Below are 20,679 nucleotides of genomic sequence, written 5' to 3'. Positions count from 1 at the left end.
TCTCTCTCTCTCTCTCTCTCTCTCTCTCTCTCTCTCTCTCTCTCTCTCTCTCTCATATTTTCTTTCTATTCTGTCTTACCCGTTTGTGTTTATACCTTCCTAACTTGTTTCTTTCAGAATAATTTCCCAAGAGTCAAGTCCTAGCCAAGTGTAACCTTTATATATTGAGGCAGGCATAAACGCTAGCTTGAGGCTTTTTCAGAAGTTGTAAAAGGTTGATGGGTACTTTATTGGTTGGCTCAAGGATAAAGTTGTAGAGGTTTTCATACCAGAACAGCTGCACTTAACAAGCGTTTTCCATCCCAAACACCCCCTCCCCCCATTCTATTCAAAGTTGGAGGATAATTACAAAACCAGCTTCCTAAGAGAAGGTAAAATGACTTTAGAACACGCAACATCCATTGTTAACCACTGACCACTCTTCCTCTCACAGTAGCAGTTGGACAGTCTCTCACGCCCTGCCTGCCTGTTTATGCTTGGCATCTACTTTTATGCTTTTTACAGCCCGTTCATGTGATGGCATCTGCAACTCCTTCAATTATGTAACGCCCCTTTTATTCTCATGTGAACAAATTCTTTCAGTACTTATAAGACAGGAGATAGCATGGGAAAACATTACATTACACATACAGTTGTGTAAAACTGTAAATGAGATGAATTTTTTTTTCTGGATAAAATTTACATAGCTACAACAGTTTACTGTATCTCCGAGGTAAACGTCATCTTCTCCTTTTGGTTGTTGCTCTGCGATCCTTTAGACACAAACCAAAAATATCAAAAAAAGCCCAAGTAAGAAACCGATTTTGTTTCTCTTAACAAAATGGCAAACGCGCCTGTCAAATTCCTAAAGAACTGTAAATGGCTTTTACTGGTGATGTTTAAATCTCAGAGGTAATTACATTAAAGTAACTTAGTTTCCAGGGGAGTGTGAATAATTAAAAAGCACCTGCTGATCTCGGATAGTGAAAGAAATGTGTCTTAATAACACACAAGCACAGGAAACTGCAAAAGGAAGAGCTTAGAGCTTATGTAGCCTTTTAGAGTTACCGATTTCTGGATTCTCACATTTCCAGCTTATCACTGGGCTCATTCCAAAACATGCTAGCTATTAGTCACACATGGATGACATTAGGAAGGAATCAGCTGTGCTGTTATGTGCTTTATGTAGATCCATGACAAATATTTCCCTCCTTTCCCCTTGATCTGTCTGTCCAGTTTCCACAGGGGAGACATGAACTCCAGTTGACTCTGAATCGCCTGTGGAATTGTGGTGAGGGGCAGTATGGATAAATGAAATTCACAGATAGTCTTAAAGACAATTTCGCTTTCACATCCCCACCCCCCAGCCCCATGCCTTCACATCATTTCAGAGGCACAGATACAGAAAAATGTACCAAGCATGCTTCCTCATGCCGATTTTCTCATGGAGGTTGATGATCTAACCAGAAGTCGCAAGAAAATGTAGGTATAAGGATGGGGGAGGGGAAGGGAGAATCACTGGCTTGATTCCTCAACATTAGGTTAACGTGGTGTCTTAGTCAGGGTTTCTATTCCTGCACAAACATCATGACCAAGAAGCAAGTTGGGGAGGAAAGGGTTTATTCAGCTTACACTTCCATACTGCTGTTCATCACCAAGGAAGTCAGGACTGGAACTCAAGCAGGTCAGGAAGCAGGAGCAGATGCAGAGGCCATGGAGGGATGTTACTTACTGGCTTGCTTCCCCTGGCTTGCTCAGCCTGCTCTCTTATAGAATCCAAGACTACCAGCCCAGGAATGGTGCTACCCACAGTGGTCCTCCCCCCTTGATCACTAATTGAGAAAATGCCCCACAGCTGGATCTCCTGGAGGCATTTCCTCACCTGAAGCTCTGTTCTCTGTGATAACTCCAGCCTGTGTCAAGTTGACATACAAAACCAGCTGGTACGCATGGCAATGCTTTATTTCCCCTTGATGACATGCCAGGCCCCCAGCCCTGGCATCTACTAGCTATAACCTGTTCTCTGGTGAGCCTAACACGTGTACATGTAGAGAATTTCCCAGAGTGAACAGGGACTAAGGGCCCAGCTGAGCATGAACATGGCTTTAGCAGAGGCAGCAGGTTGTTGATTGGCTTACCAATAGTCCTAACATTTTTATGGCCCGGAGGGTGTTTCCCAGCACATTCTGTGGTCCAGCTGAGACTGTGAGGGAGGGGATGGCTGTCTTGTTTCACCCACCAGCTGAAGATAAGACACAACCAAACACTTGCTACCTAGCCACACAACTTTGATAAGACATGTGAGCATCACTCGTTTTGGGATATAATTGTGACAAGAATATATCTTCTAGTTTCTAAGCAATGATCAGTTATTTTGGTCGATAACTAAAAAATAAATTGTTTTTTTTTAAAAAAAAATCTGATGTAATTCCAGCTGGCAAGTTGTTTTTGAAAGTGGGGCTACCCTGTGAGTAGGTGCCATTTTCTTCCTTATGAAAAATAAACGGGCAGCTAAAACCTAAAATCCCTGCTTATTCATTTTTCAAAAAAAAAGTTTATAAGTGAGTTTGTTCTGTTTTCTTTTTATCATAAAAATATTCTAATTTCTTTGGCTTCGGGGGTGAAGGTCTCAAGCATCTAAGATTTTAATCTTCAGCATCTAAACACCAGGAGGTGCTGTAAGATAACATTAACACCTCCAACCCAGCGTTACAGATTCCAGTTACATAAGTTTTCTATGGGCCTTGGGTGTTCAGATTTGAACCCATGGATCGCAGACCATCTCTTATCTCTGAAGAACAACTGGCAAGAGGTGGCTATGTCAAGATTTGGGGGACGTTAGTAAGCTTTGCAGAGACTCCTAGCTCCAAGCGTACGGTCAGGCCCAGCTGAAAGACAGCAGAGACCGTTTTTCCTTGTGTGACCATTTAAAAAGCAATGAGAAAATCAGGTGATACTGCAAAGTGAGATTCCAGAGCAGGTACGTTGCCTTCACCTGAGTGACAATTTCTTCTTTCAAAGATATTAAGAGGCAAAAAAACCTTTTCAGGTATATAATTAGAGGACATTTGTGTTTTTGTGGTTCTTTAAACAAAAAGATTACTTCTATATTTATGTATGAATTTCTGTGTCTATGTGTATGGGTCTGTGCTCATCAGTGCAGCACCCATAGAGACCGGAAGGTGGCGCCAGAACCCCTAGAGCTAGACTTAGAGGCAGTGAGGTGCCTAGGTGCTCATATCTAAGCACTAATCCTCTGTGAGGACATCATGCGCTCTTAACCTGCTGACCCATCTCTGCAGATGCTCGATTTCTATTTTCAAGTGAGCAAATAGCATCTGACCCTAGGAAGAAGCATTCTAGTAAGTGATTTTTTTTTTTCTTTTTAAAATCAACTTTGTTGAGATTTAAACAAAGTTAACCAACACGTGATATAAATTCTGCTTTGTTTTGAAAATGCAACGTTACTACCACCTCTGACCTCAAATGGAACTTCCTGCTCCTTTTTAGGAGTATAATATACCAAGCCTCATTTGAATCTTGCATTGATCTGTTTTTAATTAACGAAATTGGTTTTTTTTGATAATATCATTATATTACATTGTATTATATTATACATGTGCATAATGCATTTTGTGTATCTTACACTCTAACATCTTTTAAGCCCCTCCCTCCCCTGCCAATCCCTACAGATCCATTTCCCATGTTTACGTGTCTTTGTTTTGTTTTTTTGGTCCACTAAGTTCAACCTGGGCTGTGTGATTGACAGTCTATGAGCTGACCAGTAGAACCTGGAAGAAAATGCATTCTTCTCTAGAAACCACAAGCAGCCAACAGTTCAGCATGGATGGGTAAGGCCCTATGAACTCTTCCCCCATCTAGGACAGGCTATTGACAGGTCCAGTCTTGGACAGACCTGTACAGACTGTAAGTTCCTGATTGCAGGATTTCTGTTCTACCCAGAAGGCTATGTTTTCCAAGCCCTTCTTCCTGCCTTTCTGCTCTGACACTCTTTTGTGACCAACTTTACTTTGTTTGGTGAACATACTTTGAGAGGCCTATGTATTGGGTACACTGGTAGTTCATTCCTTTTCATTATGGAGCGGTGCTGCATTTTTGAAGTATTGAGATTGATTATATGTTCACAACTCGATGGACATTGAGTTGGTTTCCGTTTGGGGGTGATCTATTTCAAGCTGCAGTAAGGACTTATGTGAGAACCCTTGTATGGATATGGTTTTTCCTTTTCTCCTGGGTATATACATGTGTGAGGAGTGACTAGAAATATGGGCATATTTTTAACTTTAAAAAAGTTATTGTAAATTCTTTCAGAATGGTTAGAAAATGTCAAATTTATGCCATTACGGTAGGAAATTCTCAAGTTGTGCACCAATACTTGTGATAACTTTAATTTTGGATATTCATGTCCTTGAAAGCCACTGTTATTTTTGACACCTTGGCTTGACAGCTATAAAGCTTTGGGGAAGTTTTAATTAAATTATTTTGCTAGTTTCTAATTGGGTAGGTTGTCTGTTGTCTTATTGAATACTGGATTTTTTTTTATATATAAAATACAAATCCTTTATCATGGACACACATATGTACCTGTATATGCTTTGATAATATTTTTTCTGTGATTTTTTTCTCATGCACTTTGATAAAAAACAAAAATTTTAGTTTTGATGTTTTATCATTCTTTTCCTTTTATGATTCATGTCTGGTTTATTGTTGTCTGGAAACCTTTGATCCAAGATCACAAAGGTTGCCTCTGAATTTACTTCTAGAAGTTTAAAAGTTTTAGGTTTTACGTTGGGCCTATGGGTGTTTGTTTTTGTTTTGTTTTTTGTTTTGTGTGTGTGTGTGTAAATTTTGTATATGATCTAAGATAAATGGGAATTCATTTATTTTGCTGTGAACATCTGATTTTTATAACAACATTTGTTTGGAAGACTATAGTTTTCTCAGTGAATTTACACACATACACAAGCAGCTGCATGAATGGAGTTTGTTACATGTGGATTTATTTCTGGGTTCTGTACTTATCTGGTGGCCTGTTTTTTCCTTATGCAAGTACTAGTTGGGCGCAATCCAGGTGAGTTTCCAAGATCAGAAGTGTTTACAGTGGTTGGCCCAGACAAGTGACCTGTTTTTTATCTTCATATAATCAACACCCCCTTGGATTGACCCTGCCGTCAGTATTAGCCACATAGTTTTTGAGGTACAGTGAAAAATGGAAATGTAAGTCCTTTTGTTTAAGAGAGCTCATGGATTTTAGGATACACACATCATTGTATGAAACACGGGTCCATTTTAAGAATAGGATCTTGGGCAACTACTGTATCAATGTCCTTTTCAATTGTATTAATTACTGGGACAAAACCCCTTAGGGAAGCATCTTGGGGGGAGTCTATGTTAGTTCATAAGTTCAGGGGAGTTTCAATCTGTCATGGTAGGCAAGGCAGGGAAGATGGTAGTGAGAACATGCAGACACATCTCAGCTCATAGCTGACTAGGAAGAAGAAAGCCCACACCAGAACCAGAGAGAGAAAATCTCCAGGACCAGCCCTGAGCCACTTACTTCTGCCAACGAGTTGCCACCTCCCAAAGACATCACCCCCCAAAAAAGAGTAGTACCAGCTGGGGCCAGGTGTTCAAATACAGTCATCAGTGGGGGACATTTTAAGCTTGTTTTCTAGCTACACAGGTTGGGTGCACATGCGCCAGAGCTTCAGACTGTAATGTTGTTCTATATCTTTAAATGAAAATCAGGGCAGGTGACAATTTGACTCTGTTATTTCTTCCCAGTGTTATTTTGGTTATTCTGATCTCTTTGAATTTCCATATGAACTTTAGAAATATTTGGTTCATTTCTTCTTTTGTTAAAATATTTTTTTTTACATGAGTTGTTTTTTTTTTTTTCTCTCTTTCTGACTGTGTAGGATTCTGGTAATAACATACATTCCTCAGACTGGTGACTCATAGTTTCTTCTTCCTGGCAATCATGACTGGACTTCTAAATCTCACAGATTTATCTCAGAGAACTATCTTTGGTTTCCACTAATTCCAGTACACTCTCTCCTTTGGTCTCACCACATTAACTACAAGAAATCTGCTGTGATGAGCTTTGTTTCTTTTAGAGGATGAATTCTTTCCTTCTTAACATTTTTCTGCTGCGGTGATTTGACCATGAGTTGCCTTTGGATAATTCATCTCACATTTCTTGTGTTTATGGTTTTGTTAAGCTCTGTAGGATAATAAGCTCTATTATCTTCAGAAAAGTTGCATCCATTGTATTTCGTGGTCTTCTCTCTTCACTTCTGTGGAGAACTCAGTCACACATAGAGTGGGAGATGTCCCAGTGCCTGCTACCAGGGGGGTTATGTCTTAGGCTATTTCTTTCTTTCGTTTTGGGTAGTTTCTACCATTGTTAAATATCATGCACTTAAGCTCATAAATCTTGTCTTTGCATGTGTCTAGTTTACTGAGAGTTCCTTGAGATATCATTTTTTATTTCAGACCTACTATTCTCATCTAGAAGTTTTGTTTGGGTTATTCACAGAGATCTTGTTTTTCTTGTTGACTTTCACACTTGTGGAATATACTTGTTCTAATGTTGTTGGGCAGGTGACAATTTGACACTTTTATATTTTTCCAATGTTATTTTGGCTATTCTGGTCTCTTTGCATTTGGTCTGTAACTCTTCTAGTTATAGCACTGTGGCTGGATCAGAAGCATTTTGAATGATTTTTTTTTCTTATCATCGTGGTTTGTATTTTCTTGCATATTTTTATGACTGCTAATACTTCTTGGACTGCCAGGCACTGTTATATTGTTGAATGACAGGCGTTTTTCTGTTGCTTTCACTAGTCTAGCTCATTGTTGCAGAATGCAGCTCAGCTAATTGGAAATAGCCCAATCTTTCCTTCCTATAGGTAAGAATTGTAATGCAGGACCAGCATGGCATTTTTCTACAGCGAATTATTTCCCAATGCTAAGACAAAACAGCTCCGTGAGCTACCTGCTGCCTCTCAGCTTTCCAATCTGGCTGCTGGTACAGACAACTGTGTCTAGGAGATTGTTTCCCACACTACCTGGCATTCATAAGCTTGAAAACCATTGTCATATGTATTTTGTGCCTTTTATTATTTTGTTGTTGCTATGTCAGGTTGGATTTTAAATCCGGTGACTTAGTAGTAGAGTCAATTCTCTTAACTCACCTGAATGTTTAACTCCTGTGCCAGCCATCGGCAGCTCTTGGCTAAAGAAGCTGTAGATTTAGGCTGCAAATTGTCCACACTTTCTACCGATGGGGGATGAATCCCTTATTCACAGCTTGCAGAAGCATACATAGGAGATTTCAACTCTTTATTTTCCTTTTTGAGTGTAGCAAAAGTTGCTTGCACTGTTCCCAAAGCCTTTTGCCTCTGGGATGATTCCATACATTGAGGTATAGATTTTATGATTTTGTTCCTGTGTTATTTGATTGATGATATTTATGAGAACTATAAATTTAGATATTAGCTTCTGGGATTCTTTGTGCGTGTGTGTGTGTGTGTGTGTGTGTGTGTGTGTGTGTGTGTGTGTATGTGTTTGTGTGTGTGTCTCGTCAGTTCTAGAAGTACCTCAATTTACATTATTACATAAATACTTTTCCTTTTGGAATATTACTAAGTGAATAATTGTACAAACTGTCTAATCTCTCTTTGTTGTTAGTTTCCATAATTAAATTTCCCAGTGAATTTACAGTGCAATAATATCTTAAGTCTAACAGCTCATTTCTGAGCAACTTTAATTTAATTTAAAGACACTGGCCTAAGTTAAGTTCTTCTCAAGTATTAGAAAATTCTCCTTATGGTTAAGCATCTGTAGCCTTTGGAATGTACACTGGAGAGTATCACACCCATTGTTCCTTACTTACTCTTTTCAATAACAAGTTTGGAATAGTTTTCCTTGTCACCTGTTATAGTTCTCATTATTATTGTGGAGAATTCCTTATATGCACGTATCATCCTGCATATAATCAGCTCCCTAATGACATTTTTAAATAGAACTCTTTGTCCATTTAATAAGATCGATATCAAGACCCCTTTTTGTGTTTGTACTTTTTCACTGAACTTGGTGGCATTTTCCGAGCCATTCCAATGGGCACAGAGGCGAATGCTTCGTAAATTCCTGAGGAGCAGACTCTGTGTCAGCTTAGGTGGCAGCAGAACTCAGATCCACTCCGACAGGTCTCTTCAGCTTTGCTAGATTGTTCTGAGGCTCCCCAGTGGCAGCATCCTTGCTGGAGAACGCTTCAGAATACCTCGGTGTGTGTGCCAGGCGGGTGGGATTTGGTACTCTGGCACATTAAGCATCACAAATAAGTTCTGGTCTAGTGACTGCACATCATAAAAATTTTGGATTCGTGCTTATGCATATTTGTAAGCTTCAGGCTGGAAATGACATTTGTTCTGGGAAAACAGGCAAAATGTTTGCAAATACAAGGCTGAGAATTACTCAGAAATTTCTACTGTTTTGTGAGGGGCTTTGTGAAAGGGTCTTTTGAAAGAAAGACAATTAAAATGAGAGAAAGATAATCTTAAAAACAATACAAGTGGGCACACTTAATATTATTTTTCCTAAAAGATCAAGTACTTCTTAATATAGTATTGTAGGACCCCCGAGTGAGGGAACTCCCTCGGGTCCGCAGGACGCAGGAATGAGGAAGAGTCCCTCGGAAACAGAGAGGCCGACTTGTAGTAAACACTCGAGGTACTTTAATGTCAGAGTACTCTGGGTGGACTCATATCCCGCGCAGGAGACAGAGGAGTCGACCCAGACCCTCAGAAGTAAGGGGTTCTTATAGGGTTAGGATTGGGGGGGGGCAGGAGAGTTGGTGCAGCCACAAGTGATTGGCTCATTTGAACGTATAATGCAACAAGATAGTACAGTCAGCCGGAGTGGCAGAATTCCAGAGGCCGGGGGCCTAGTCTGGGGCACCTCTGGTCAGTGTGTGACCCTGAGTGAACCGGGGTGAGATGCCTCCTTGGCAGAGTTTATGAGCTAACCTTGACAGCCCCAGCTGGCTCCGGCACTCCCTTATCTGTATGGCCTTGTTAGTCTCAGTCTCAGCGGCTTTACAGTGTTCGGCCTTGAGCCTTTGAATATTTCTTTTAGTTTCAAACATAGGAAGATGGGTGCCTGGCTGGGGCAACTGAGATAATTGCCTAGCTAGCTGTCAGGTGGAGGAACAGAAGACCTTCAGCTGCCCTAAAAGAACAAAGGCTCTTTACTAGCCACATTCCTAATGATCTAGGGAACAGGTTTTGGGGAATTTTTTTAAAATTTAGGGCTCTACAGTATCAGATTAAATATCACTACAACTGTGGTATAAATATTAGCAACAGAAATCACAGGTTTGGGTGGGATGTTTTCCTCTAGGGGAAAAGAAGAGACAGCTTATGCACGTGTCTGAAGATCCCTTAAGAAGGCACATATATATGCACACAGGGACCCTTATGGGATCCACCTAGCAACAGGGGCCTAGCAATAGCTTTCATCACCACCTGCCTAGATTGCCAGCCAGATGTGAGCCAGGCACAGCAGCAGCAGCATATAAAAAGGACTCCTAGCTACCCCAAAGAATTCTCCTCTCCCCTCCACTCCTCGCCTCTCCTCTTTCTGCCCCCAGCTGGTCTCTCTCTTTCTGTTCTCCTCTGTCCCCTCTTCTCTGCCTCTACCCCTTCTACAGGTCCCGTCAGGTACTCCTTGATCCCTGCTCTCTGCCACATTGCATTATATTTCATCACAATGTCACCTCCCCATGTCCACATCCCCTATCTGCCCTTTGAGAATCCAGAGCAAGAGTAGGAAGTGGAGCTGCTCGTGTACGTGGAATGAGACTAGACTATGAAGGAACGGGAGTTTTCAGAAGTGAGGCTGAAAGCCTTGCAACTATTTGACTTGTGTGCTCGTTGCTTTTTTTGTTGTTGTCGTCATGATAAAACAGTGCAGCTAAGAAGAACCGAAGGAAGGATTTGTTTTAGCTTACAGCTAGAGAGCACTGGAAGGTGTGGACCCAGGAAAGGATATGGAAAGATCACATTTCAACTGAATACCAGGAGGAGGTTGAGAAAGCCCCGTCCCCCAGTGACATACTTCCTCCACCGAAGCTCCACCTTGAGGTCACATTACATGCACCCTGCCTTCAGCATCACCAACTGGGGACCAAGTGTTCAAATACTCGAACCTTTGGGGGACTCATTCTCATTCAGGGTGAATGGAACTGAGGCTTGATGCTAGGGAGGGGGCTGGAAGACTTGGGCGGGGTGAGGTTTAAGCGATTGATGTGATGTCTGACTTCACTATTTGGGGTTGTGTTGAATCACAAGAACATTTCTGTCGCTGGCCTTAATCTCACTGAAGTGATAAATTACTTATCAATAAGGTGTCAAGCTTATGATTAATTCTCTTATAAGAAATCAACATGCCTGGGTGGCTTTCTCTCTTTCCGTATATCGTCTTTCTTTACGCATGTGTGGGGGCTTCTGTGTGAGACGGGCGGACTTTCTTACACAGGGTAAGAGAGTCTTACATGTTGTTTCAGACTCACAGTGGGCGTGTTGTAGGTTGTAGAGATAACTTTGTCCGCAGGAAAGTCTTGAGAACGGATGCCTAAAAGAGTTGCTTACATCAGAACATGGAGTTTTCTATGTCAGCATGAAATAGAGCAGAGTGTACTGTCTGCTAGATTTTTTTAAAGCAGTTGTTTGCTACAGCTTCCCCACAGTTGTTGAGTTGTTTTTAATTGTTGAATTTGTTGATGAAAAATCAACCCAAGAAGGTTAGCAAAAGATTTCATTTTCCTTTTAGTGAAATTTAAGTAATCCAACCCCATTTATAGATATATGACTTAAACTAGCTTTTCTGCAATGAGATACTTCAATTACCTTATTCCTTTGAGTCTTGCTCTCCCCATTTAAACATGATATTAAAAAGTCTTAATTGGCTAAGAAACTTTTCTTTTTGTATGAGAGGATTTTTTCCCCCATTTCTCTGAGAGCTAATTGTCTCATCTTTTTTTTTAAAACAAAGAATACTCCAAGAGATTCACTATGATTCTAATTTAAGTAATCTTGCCTCAATGCTATTTAAGTATCTAATACTTTATTTTGTCTTCCTATCTCATCCAGGAAAAATAGGACAGTTTGTCCAGTGGTCCACATACTCACTAGAAATCAAAATGACAACAGAAGATGATTGAGCAGTCAGAACATTTCTTATAAATTAAGTCAAATTCTTATGGAACTCCTAGGAAAAGAGACTTATGTATCACAGGGGGATAGGATTTGGGGTGAGATGCCTAGATTTGAAGGCAAACTTTTCTGATTATTATGAGATATACAAATTCCCTGGACAGGTTTCCCAACTCTCTGCCTATGATGACCACATCAGGAAAATGGAAGTGAATACTTTATACTATAACTGATTTTGCAAGGCTGAATGAGCTGATGCAGAAAAAGTGCCAAGAAGGGTGCCTGGGACACAGCTATTATTTAAGTCAGAAAAGTGATCTATTTAATATTTTCATCATCAAAAGAACACTAAGGAACAACTTGACTTAATTATAAAATGCCAACCAAGGTCTCCCCTGTTTAACACAGTGATGAGTGGAGTCACATCCCCTTTGGCGTTACCTACACTGTCATGTGTGGGGCCGTGAAAGGCAGCCTGTTTTGGTTGAATGAGGCTTGCTCCAGAGACCCAGTAGAGACCCCGTAGGGAACTCTACAAGGGACAGAACAGTAAGCCATGTTCCCAGAAACAGGTGCCTGACACCACAGAGCCCCCAACTCCATAATTCTGTGACTATCAGTCACTTGGATAAAGCCCCAAGCTCCTGGCATTCTGGCTAGACTCCACTCCCACAGTTACCTGACTATAGCCAGGTAGGCTCCTCCCCACAGTTACCTGGCAACAGCAAGGTAGCCCAGCCCGCTATAAAAGGGTCTGCTTGGCCCCTCCTCTCTCTCTTTAAGCTCTCACCTTTCTTACTCTCATCTCTAGCCCTCCTTCTCTCTCCCCCTTCCCCCCCTTTCCATGTGGCCATGGCCAGCTTCTCTCCCTCTTTCTACCTTCTCTCTTTCTCTCTCCTTTCTACAATAAAGCTCTAAAACCATAGACTGTCTCTGTTCATCAAATCCCTCTGCACTTCAACGGTGGGATAGGCTTTCCCGTAAAGAGCTAGATCTAACCTCCCTCCGGAAGGCTTTCCTGCCTTCCAGCTATGAACCAGACCAATGACTCTTGCCTTTGTGGGAACCACCCAGTGCCCCCTCTCTCCCTCTGCCCTCTCCTCCCTTCAGCCCTGGGGATGACAGAGCCGCCCTGGGTCCCCATTTTGTTCTCAGCTCTTCTACAGTGTCCAGTGGTGTCTGGGATGCCCAAGACTGAAAACCTGTTATCTCTGGCCTCCATGACCTCAGACAGCCCCTTGTCCACCCCTCCTCCCCAGTGAGGTGGGGTTCCATGGCTTCCCACAGTCAGACACCCACCCAGGGCCTTGTAGAAAGCATGCGGTAGTCCTCCTGCATCCGAACTCTGGCGGGAGGCAGGTTTTCTCCCACTCCCTTTATTCCCCCATGCCCACTGCCCCACACTCACATTTGTAGGAGGTTGACTTATGATTTTTTCATTAGGCAAATGTAAAAGGCATAACTATAAAGTATTATAAGCATCTCTGAGTTCAGGCTGTTCTATCAACACACCATAGAATGCATAGCTTCTACAAGAAATGCTTTTCAATCTTGGGTCTGGGAAATATAAATAAAATCAAAGCACTGGGTGCAGACGCTGTGATTGGTGATGGCACCAGTCCTGGTTTGCAGATGACTGAATTTTTTTTTTTTCTATCCTCCTGTGACAAGGACAAAAGATGGGTTAGGAAAGGTGGATAGACATGATACCACTTCTCTTAAGGTTATGTTGGTAGGAAGAGACATCTTGACCACTTTCTATGGCAACAGAACCAGGAAAACATTTAACTGGGGTTGGCTTACAGTTAAAGGTTTGGTCCATTATCATCATGGCCAGCAGCATGGTGGCATTCAGGCAGATATGATACTGGGAAGTAGCTGAGAGTTCTGTATCTGGATCAGCAGGCAGCAGGAAATGACCAAGACACAGTGGCCAGGCTTGAACTTCTGAGATGCCAAAGCTCATCTCCTAGTGACACATCTACTCCTACAAGGCCACATATGCTAGTAGCCCCACTCCCTATGGGCTTATGGGAGCCATTTTTCTTCAAGCCACTACAACCACATTACTGTTGATTGTCTGGCCTAGGAAAAAATCCCAGGATCTCACGCAATTTTGTCAAATGATCATCACCTCTGTCACATCTTTACATCAGTTTTCATCCATTTATACAGGGTAGCTTTGTTCTGGAGATTATAGAGTGACCTCACAACTCTAAACTCTTGTTATATACCAAGCAGCCAAGTCTTCCCTCTTAGAATGTGAGCATGACTTGAGAGTGTAGTTCCAATCCATAAAGTACGGTACCGGCGATGGGATGTATGTGATTACATGCATGTCATTATATTACATATAACTTTTATCCTTGTCTTCGACAATAACTCATTCTCTGCCTTGTTCAGTTGCAAGCTGACATGGAAGCCCAAGTTGATTCACCTGAAGTAGATGGTGAGTAGAGATCTGGGCATTAAGGATGCTGTGGATGAAACTCTGAAGGGTAGCAGGGACATGTGATTGGTACCCACAGGGAAACCCTGTGCAGAAAGCTCAGAAAAATTACCTGCTGGAACTTAATGGAGGGTAGATATTGGGAGGCATAGGCTGAGTTTCATAGGTAGTGGGGATTCCAGGAGAATAATTCACATACCGTTTTCTTCCTTCTTGCTTCTTATGGTAAAATGTAGTATGAGAGAGATATGTTTAGAGAAAAACTGCTAACTCCACTACTTGACATTCTGAGAAATGCTCCCCTCACAGCATTAGCTTTGAGGAATGGCTTCACTTGCAAGGTTGAGGTGAAAACAAGAAGGTGTGGCTGTACAACTTTAAAAAGAATGATCAAGAGGCCGAGAGAGACTGGCATTTCATCAGTTAGCCAAATATATTTCAAGATAGTAAATGTATGCCTTTAAAAAAATCAATCAAAGCCAGGCGTGGTGGCACACACCTTTAATCCCAGCACTCGGGAGGCAGAGGCAGGCAGATTTCTGAGGTCGAGACCAGCGTGCTCTATAGAGTGAGTTCCAGGACAGCCAGAGCTACACAGAGAAACCCTGTCTCAAAACACCAAAAAAAAAAAAAAATCAATCAAATCATAGGGTCTCTAGGAAACTCATACACACATGTACTATGTATATTTTTATGTTTTAATTTTATTTGATTGCAATAAAAATTTTCTGAGCTTTTAAAAATCTTGTACATAAACCTATATATTAGGTTTGTCCTTTCCCCAGTCAAATTCCTCCTGTTTGCACCCTACCCCAGGTTCATGCTTTCTTCTTCAGATATTATTGCTACGTGTATGTATGTGTCCTGAGCTGAACATTTGAGATTGGGCATCCTATGGAGGAACCTGTCCCTAGAGAAAACTGATTCTCCCTCTCCTGGGACAGAGCCATTGATTACCTGTATCTCTTCATCTAGGGGGTGGGAACTTGTGGAATTTTGTTCACTAGTATTGTCATTTTTTTCAGATGGATCTCAGTAAAATTTATAGAAAATACACAGAGTATTAAAAAACCCTGTGCTTTAGAAAGAATGTTAACTTAACTTAAAGAAGAAAGGAGAGAGGTTGGTTACTAGCCTCCCAGAATGTTATAGGTATGTAACAGGTCGTTCAAAGTAATCATGTGCTACTCTTCAAACACAAACATAGGCACACACACACACACACACACACACACACACACACACACACACAGGTATATACATAAACACACAGATCCTCATAGTTATACACAAGAGAGGTATACATACTGACCCCTCCCCCAACACACATGAACACATACAGGTATACACATATACCAACACACACACACACACACACACACACACACACACACACACACACACACACACACACACACACAGGGCAGATTCAAGAATTCCCAGAGCAGACATGCGTATTATGAAAATTTATGACAGATTTGGAAACCTACACATGAGACTTTCAACATTTGTTGAGCTGATTTCCAGAATTCGTAGGGACTAGTGGTTTATTTGAACCTTATAAGTCTAACTCTCTGAATATGGAAATTTATATGTCTGTAGATATTTTCTTATCCTTCTTAATCATTGTATGTGGGTGTGGGAGCAGATAATATGTCTCTTTCATTTTATACACTGACAAAGATAGAGAGCCTTCGTGAACACCTGGGCTTGATTTAGATAAGATTCTAGAATTTATATAGAGTCTGTCATGGGATGAGACCTCGGATCTATGGAGGTGGTGAGAATGTCTCCTCCAGGAAAGAACATGAATCACTGGGATGAGAATGTATCTTGCAGATAGAATGTTGGATGCTCCAATGACCTTTGTATCTCAGTGTGTATGCTATTATGGATTCACTTCCTCTTGAGTAGAGATGAAAACTATATTTATTGATGGATATGATTCCATAAATATTATTACCATTGTTATCCTATCTTGTGAAGAGAGCCTCTCTCCTCTGGCTTTGAAGAAGCAAGCTACCATATCGTGAGCTGCCACCAAGAGGTCAACATGGAAAGAAACTGATGGTAACATCTGGAAAATAGTTGATTGGAGACTGAGGTCTAGCCTCTCACAAGGAACCCAACAATCACACGAGAAAGAATGCACATCTTTTCCTACTCTACCCTTAGATGAGAATGAAAGGTCGGCCAGCGCCTTCCTTTCAGATTTGTAGATGGTCCAGATAAACAATGCTCAGACTCCTGACCTATGGACTCAGTGAAATGTGAAAGAGTAAATGTGCATCTTCTTAGGGTAGAAAGTTTGGGGCAATATTGCCATACAGTCATAACTGCATCCTGTAAGGTTTGGTCCTGGAAAGCTGATGGGAATGGTGATGGCATAAAGAAAGGACAGACGCACAGAAACATGTGTGCAAAGCTGGGTCAGGTGTGCCATGCTTGCTCTGCTGGGATGGCACCACAACAGGACAACCCAGCGTCTTATTGCATTCTCTGCATGTTTATTATGCACAGTGGGTGGGGGTAGGGAGGCTACCTCATCTCTGTAGGAGAGCAGCATCAGGCTGTGAACATCCAAGAGGAGGAAGCTGCAGTTGCTGGGTTCTCCTGCATTAGTTTATCCTTAGTAAATTCTTACACTCAGATGTGAGGAAGGCTTTGTCATCCCTCTGAGCCTAACTGGGGAAAGTCTTGACACTTCCCTAGGCCTAAGGCACTGGGGCTCTTGACCGGAACATGCCTAGGTCAGCAATCACATTTACTCCAGGTTTTATTGGCTCTTCATACACTCACCAAAGGCTTCTGCTCCCCAGAGCCATAGAAACGGATGCGTGGAATTTACCTAACTCTAAGTTCTCTGATTAAACAAAAAAAGAAATAATTATGTCCTATACCTAGAAATGTTTTTGGAACACAGGGGTATTTAGGGAATGTTAGAGGAAGGAAAAGAAAAGAAGGCTGAAAGAAAGAAGGAAAGGATCTCTCCTTGCAGCTTGAGTGTGTAGACTGGACTATGGCGGCCAGCCAGTGTCTCCCAAGACAGTTCACCCTCCTATCCCACAGAACTGAGATTACAAGCATGCACCCCCAGGCCCACTTTGTTGTTGCTTTTAAGATGTTATTTTTATTTTATTTTAGTATTATTTTATTTTATTTGGTACATGTGCTGATTAGTTCCCCCCCCCCAACTTGACACAAAATAGAGTCACTAGAAGAGCAAACCTCAACTGAAAAAAATGCCCCCATCAGATTGGACTGTAAGAAAGTCTGATGGGGGAGGGGCATTCTATTGATTAATGATTGGCATGGAGGACCCAGCCCATTTTAGGCGGAACCATCCCTGGTCAGGTAGACTTGAGTTGTATGAAATAGTAAGCTGGATGTGTCATGGGGAGCAAAAGTAAGCGGCACCCCATCTGTGGCCTCTGCGACCCTAACCTTCCTTCCCTCAGTGATGGCTGTGTTCAGAATATGTAATCCAAATAAGTCCTTTCCTCCCCAGGTTACTGTTGGTTATGGTGTTAATCTCGGAAATATAAAGTAAACTAGGCCAATATGTATCAGTGTTTTCCCTGCATGTGTGCACATGTGACATAGACATGTCTGGTGTCTACAGAGTCTGGAAGAGGACATCAGAGCCCCTGGTAATGAATCACTGTGAACCATGTGGATTCTGGAAATTAAACCTGGGTTTTCTGCAACATCAGCAAGTGATCTTAACTGCTGAGCCATCTCTCCAGACCCTAGATATTTGTTTTGTTTTGTTTTGGTTTGGTTTGGTTTGGTTTGGTTAGGGTCTTATTATATTGACCTGGCTGTCTGAGAGCTTGCTATGTGGACTATGCTAGCCTCAGACTCAGAAACCTGCCTGCCTCTGCATCTTGAATGTTGGGATTAAACATCTGTGCTACCATGCTTGGCTGTGGCCCAGCTCTTTTAAATAAATGTGAGTTATGGGAACCAACTCAGATACTCAAGCTTGGGTGACAAACACTCTACCAAGGAAGTCATCTTTCCAGGTCTGCACACACTCTTAAGCTGAAGATTTATACAGTACAAACACCAACCCTCAATCAATATGAAGTATGGAAAATGACATAGAGACTTTAATACCACTCGGTATTATTTACTGTGAGAAACATTTTGATGGGTGGTCAACGAACTCAAGTTTACATATGTAGTGAAGGCAATAAATGAAGAAGCAGTCAGCAGAGTGGGAGAAATCTTTGCTAGCCATGCACACAACATTTAGTTAATGCCTAGGAGACACAAGGAACTCAAAAGTCAAAGCTTCAAGAAATCAAGGAACCCAATCAAAAAATGGGTGGTGCTTGTATGCAGACATAAATAGAGAATTCTCAAAGGAAGAAATATGAATGGCTAATGAGTACTTTTAAAATGTGTTCAACATCCTTAGTCATAAAAGAAATGCAAATTAAAACTTTGCAATTCTTTATTATTCCAGAGTGACTACTATAAGAAAAACCCTGAATGACTCGGGATTAGAGAAATGTGTTAGCAGGTTTAGAGCATTTATCATCCTGGAAGGGAACCTGGGTTGGGCTTCCAGTACCCACATGGCTGCTCACAGACACCTATAACTCCAGTTCCAGGGGCCCAGTGCTGTCTTCTGACTTATGTACCATGGGATATTATTTACCTGTAAATAAAAATAAAATTATGAAGTCTATAGGTAAATGGATGGAGCTAGAGAAAAATTATATTGAATGCAGAAAATTAGGCCCAGGAAAACCAGTGCTATCTGTGGACCCTTGTATACTGAATCTAGAGAAAAAACAAATTACACAATTAAAACAAAAATGAGAATACTAGGAAATAAGGAGGAGATGAGGAAAAATTCAATAAAAGAGACTAAAGGGAATATATATATATATATATATATATATATATATATATATATATGAGATCAAAGAACATTACAAGTATGTATGAGACTATCACAAGGAAACCCATTATTTAATGTAATTAACATATACTGATAAAGCTTTTATAAAACCACAGACCCTCTGTGTTCCCAATTGAGGAAAGAGGAGACACTGACTATGCATCAGGAAGTAGATCCTAAGTCATGAAGCATCCCTTGGCCTCTTGCTGTCAAATGTCTCAGCTCCCAGAACCAGGAGTAGATAAGCCAATGTGGTCCCTTAGCCATCCAGGAGATCACATTGGGGATCACGGTCTAGATACATGAAGACAAAGGACCATCACAACTATTTTAGTTCTTTGGCTTGAATCATTAGTTGGCAATTCAGGAAATCGGCTACTTGGATTTTTTTTTAAAGGATAATTAGCATAAAGTAAAGAATGACAGAAGATGGTCTGGGGCAAGAAACAGATTGTTGTACTTCTTCCTAAATGCCCTACATGGGTTATATGGAGGATGGCTGTATTACCCCTGCAGCTTTCTAGAGACCTTGGTGAGCTACTGAGGCCCAGGGTACAACTCAGTGTGTCAGTTCTTACATTCTAAGATTAGTGTACAGAAGGCTGGACTATTCAACAGGCTGAATGTAAGTAGGTCACAATTCTTCACAATGCCAAGCTTTAAAAAAAGGCTACCTCAGGGTTTCCTTCTTTTGTGTCTAAATGTTATATTCACGGTTTTGAATGGTAGGGAGCTTTGAGAGATTGCATGTACACATAATAGCCTCCACGAGCAACTGAACTAGGGCAGAACATTTGGAAGGCTCATAAGGTGGATTCAGCAAATGAGTTCCTAATGATTCCTGAGTGAGCCCTGTGTACCAGACACTGTTCTAACTGCTTTATATGTATGGCTGCATTAATCATCATAGCAATCCCATGATGCAGCTTTAAGGAACCTTTCCATGCACTGAAGCAGGAGCATAGGACAAAAGGAGTCATGTAAAGGAAACAAAGTCTTTGTGACCTTGGGAGCCAGCTAGGTCACCGTGTAAACTGACAGTTTGGCTCTAGAGCCTATATATTGGACTAATGTGCCTTGCCATTGTCTTAAAAAAAAGTTCAGAATAGCTTATTTCTAGGTATTTATGTGATTTCCTAAAATGCCTATTGCAACAAAGTGTTTGGCCTTTCCAATGTCACAATTCTTAATTGTTTGAGAAACATCAATGAAATCTATCATTATATTGAGAATAACCATTTTGCAACCATTCAATGAGAACAAAGCATTTTTTTTTCTGTTTAGGAAATCATCTTATTTTTTCTAGACCTATGATTATTATATTTTTACTATAATTCAGCATCAGGATTTCCAGTTGCCACAGACAGCTCTGGGTTTTCTCACTTTGAAGTTCACAATGCATGTCAAAAATGGGCAATGGTAGGATGGGGGTTAAGTAATTATGAATAAGAGGTGCATATGATAAGGATGAATCTTACCATGTACAGTGGGACTATATTCAGCTAATTCATAATAACTGAATTATGCCATCTGTAGGAAAGGGGATGAGAGTGGAGGTCATCAGGCTAAGCAGAATAAGGCAGCTGGGAAGAAAAATATCACATTTTTATCTGTTATGTTAAATCTAGTCTTAAAACATTGAGCTAGAGGGAATAATATTTAGGGAGAAGGGGACCAGAAAGAGGGTTAGAGGAAATAAGAGGGAACGATAGAGGAGGGGTGAATCTTAGCCAAACAAATGATACACATATTTGCAAATGTCACACTGAAACCCATCATTCTGTATAGCACATAGATGCTGGTAATGTAAAATCAATGGGGGGAGACTTCATTATACTTGAGTAAACCATCTTTTAACAATTCATTTTTGATTACGTATGTTACACATTTCCACTGATGCTTAGGGGTTTTGATTACAAGATTGACTTACTTATTTTCTTATGTGTGCATTTATATGTATGCGTATGTGTCCACATGTCCACATGTCCATTGCCAGAAGTCAATGTGGAGCTTCTTCAGTTCTCTACATCTTACTTTTTGTATGTATCTCTGTGTATGTATATGTGTATATGTATGTTTGTGTATGTGCATGTGTGTGTGTG

At 41.0% G+C, this 20,679-nt stretch overlaps 1 long non-coding RNA gene across 1 annotated transcript in view; it reads left to right on the top strand.

The window, feature by feature from the left end:
- LOC110337163 overlaps window positions 1-20,679 on the top strand; it is a 62,418-nt gene that overhangs the window by 16,247 nt on the left and 25,492 nt on the right. The window contains exon 3 of the long non-coding RNA XR_002381246.1: window positions 3,749-3,830. This is a non-coding gene — a long non-coding RNA (uncharacterized LOC110337163). The remainder of the gene's footprint in view (window positions 1-3,748; window positions 3,831-20,679) is intronic.

Source organism: Mus pahari, chromosome 19 (genome assembly GCF_900095145.1).
Source record: "Mus pahari chromosome 19, PAHARI_EIJ_v1.1, whole genome shotgun sequence".
NCBI classification, from domain to species: domain Eukaryota; kingdom Metazoa; phylum Chordata; class Mammalia; order Rodentia; family Muridae; genus Mus; species Mus pahari.
The sequence above is the reverse complement of the archived record's forward strand: the minus strand, read 5'-3'. Positions and strand labels throughout refer to the sequence as shown.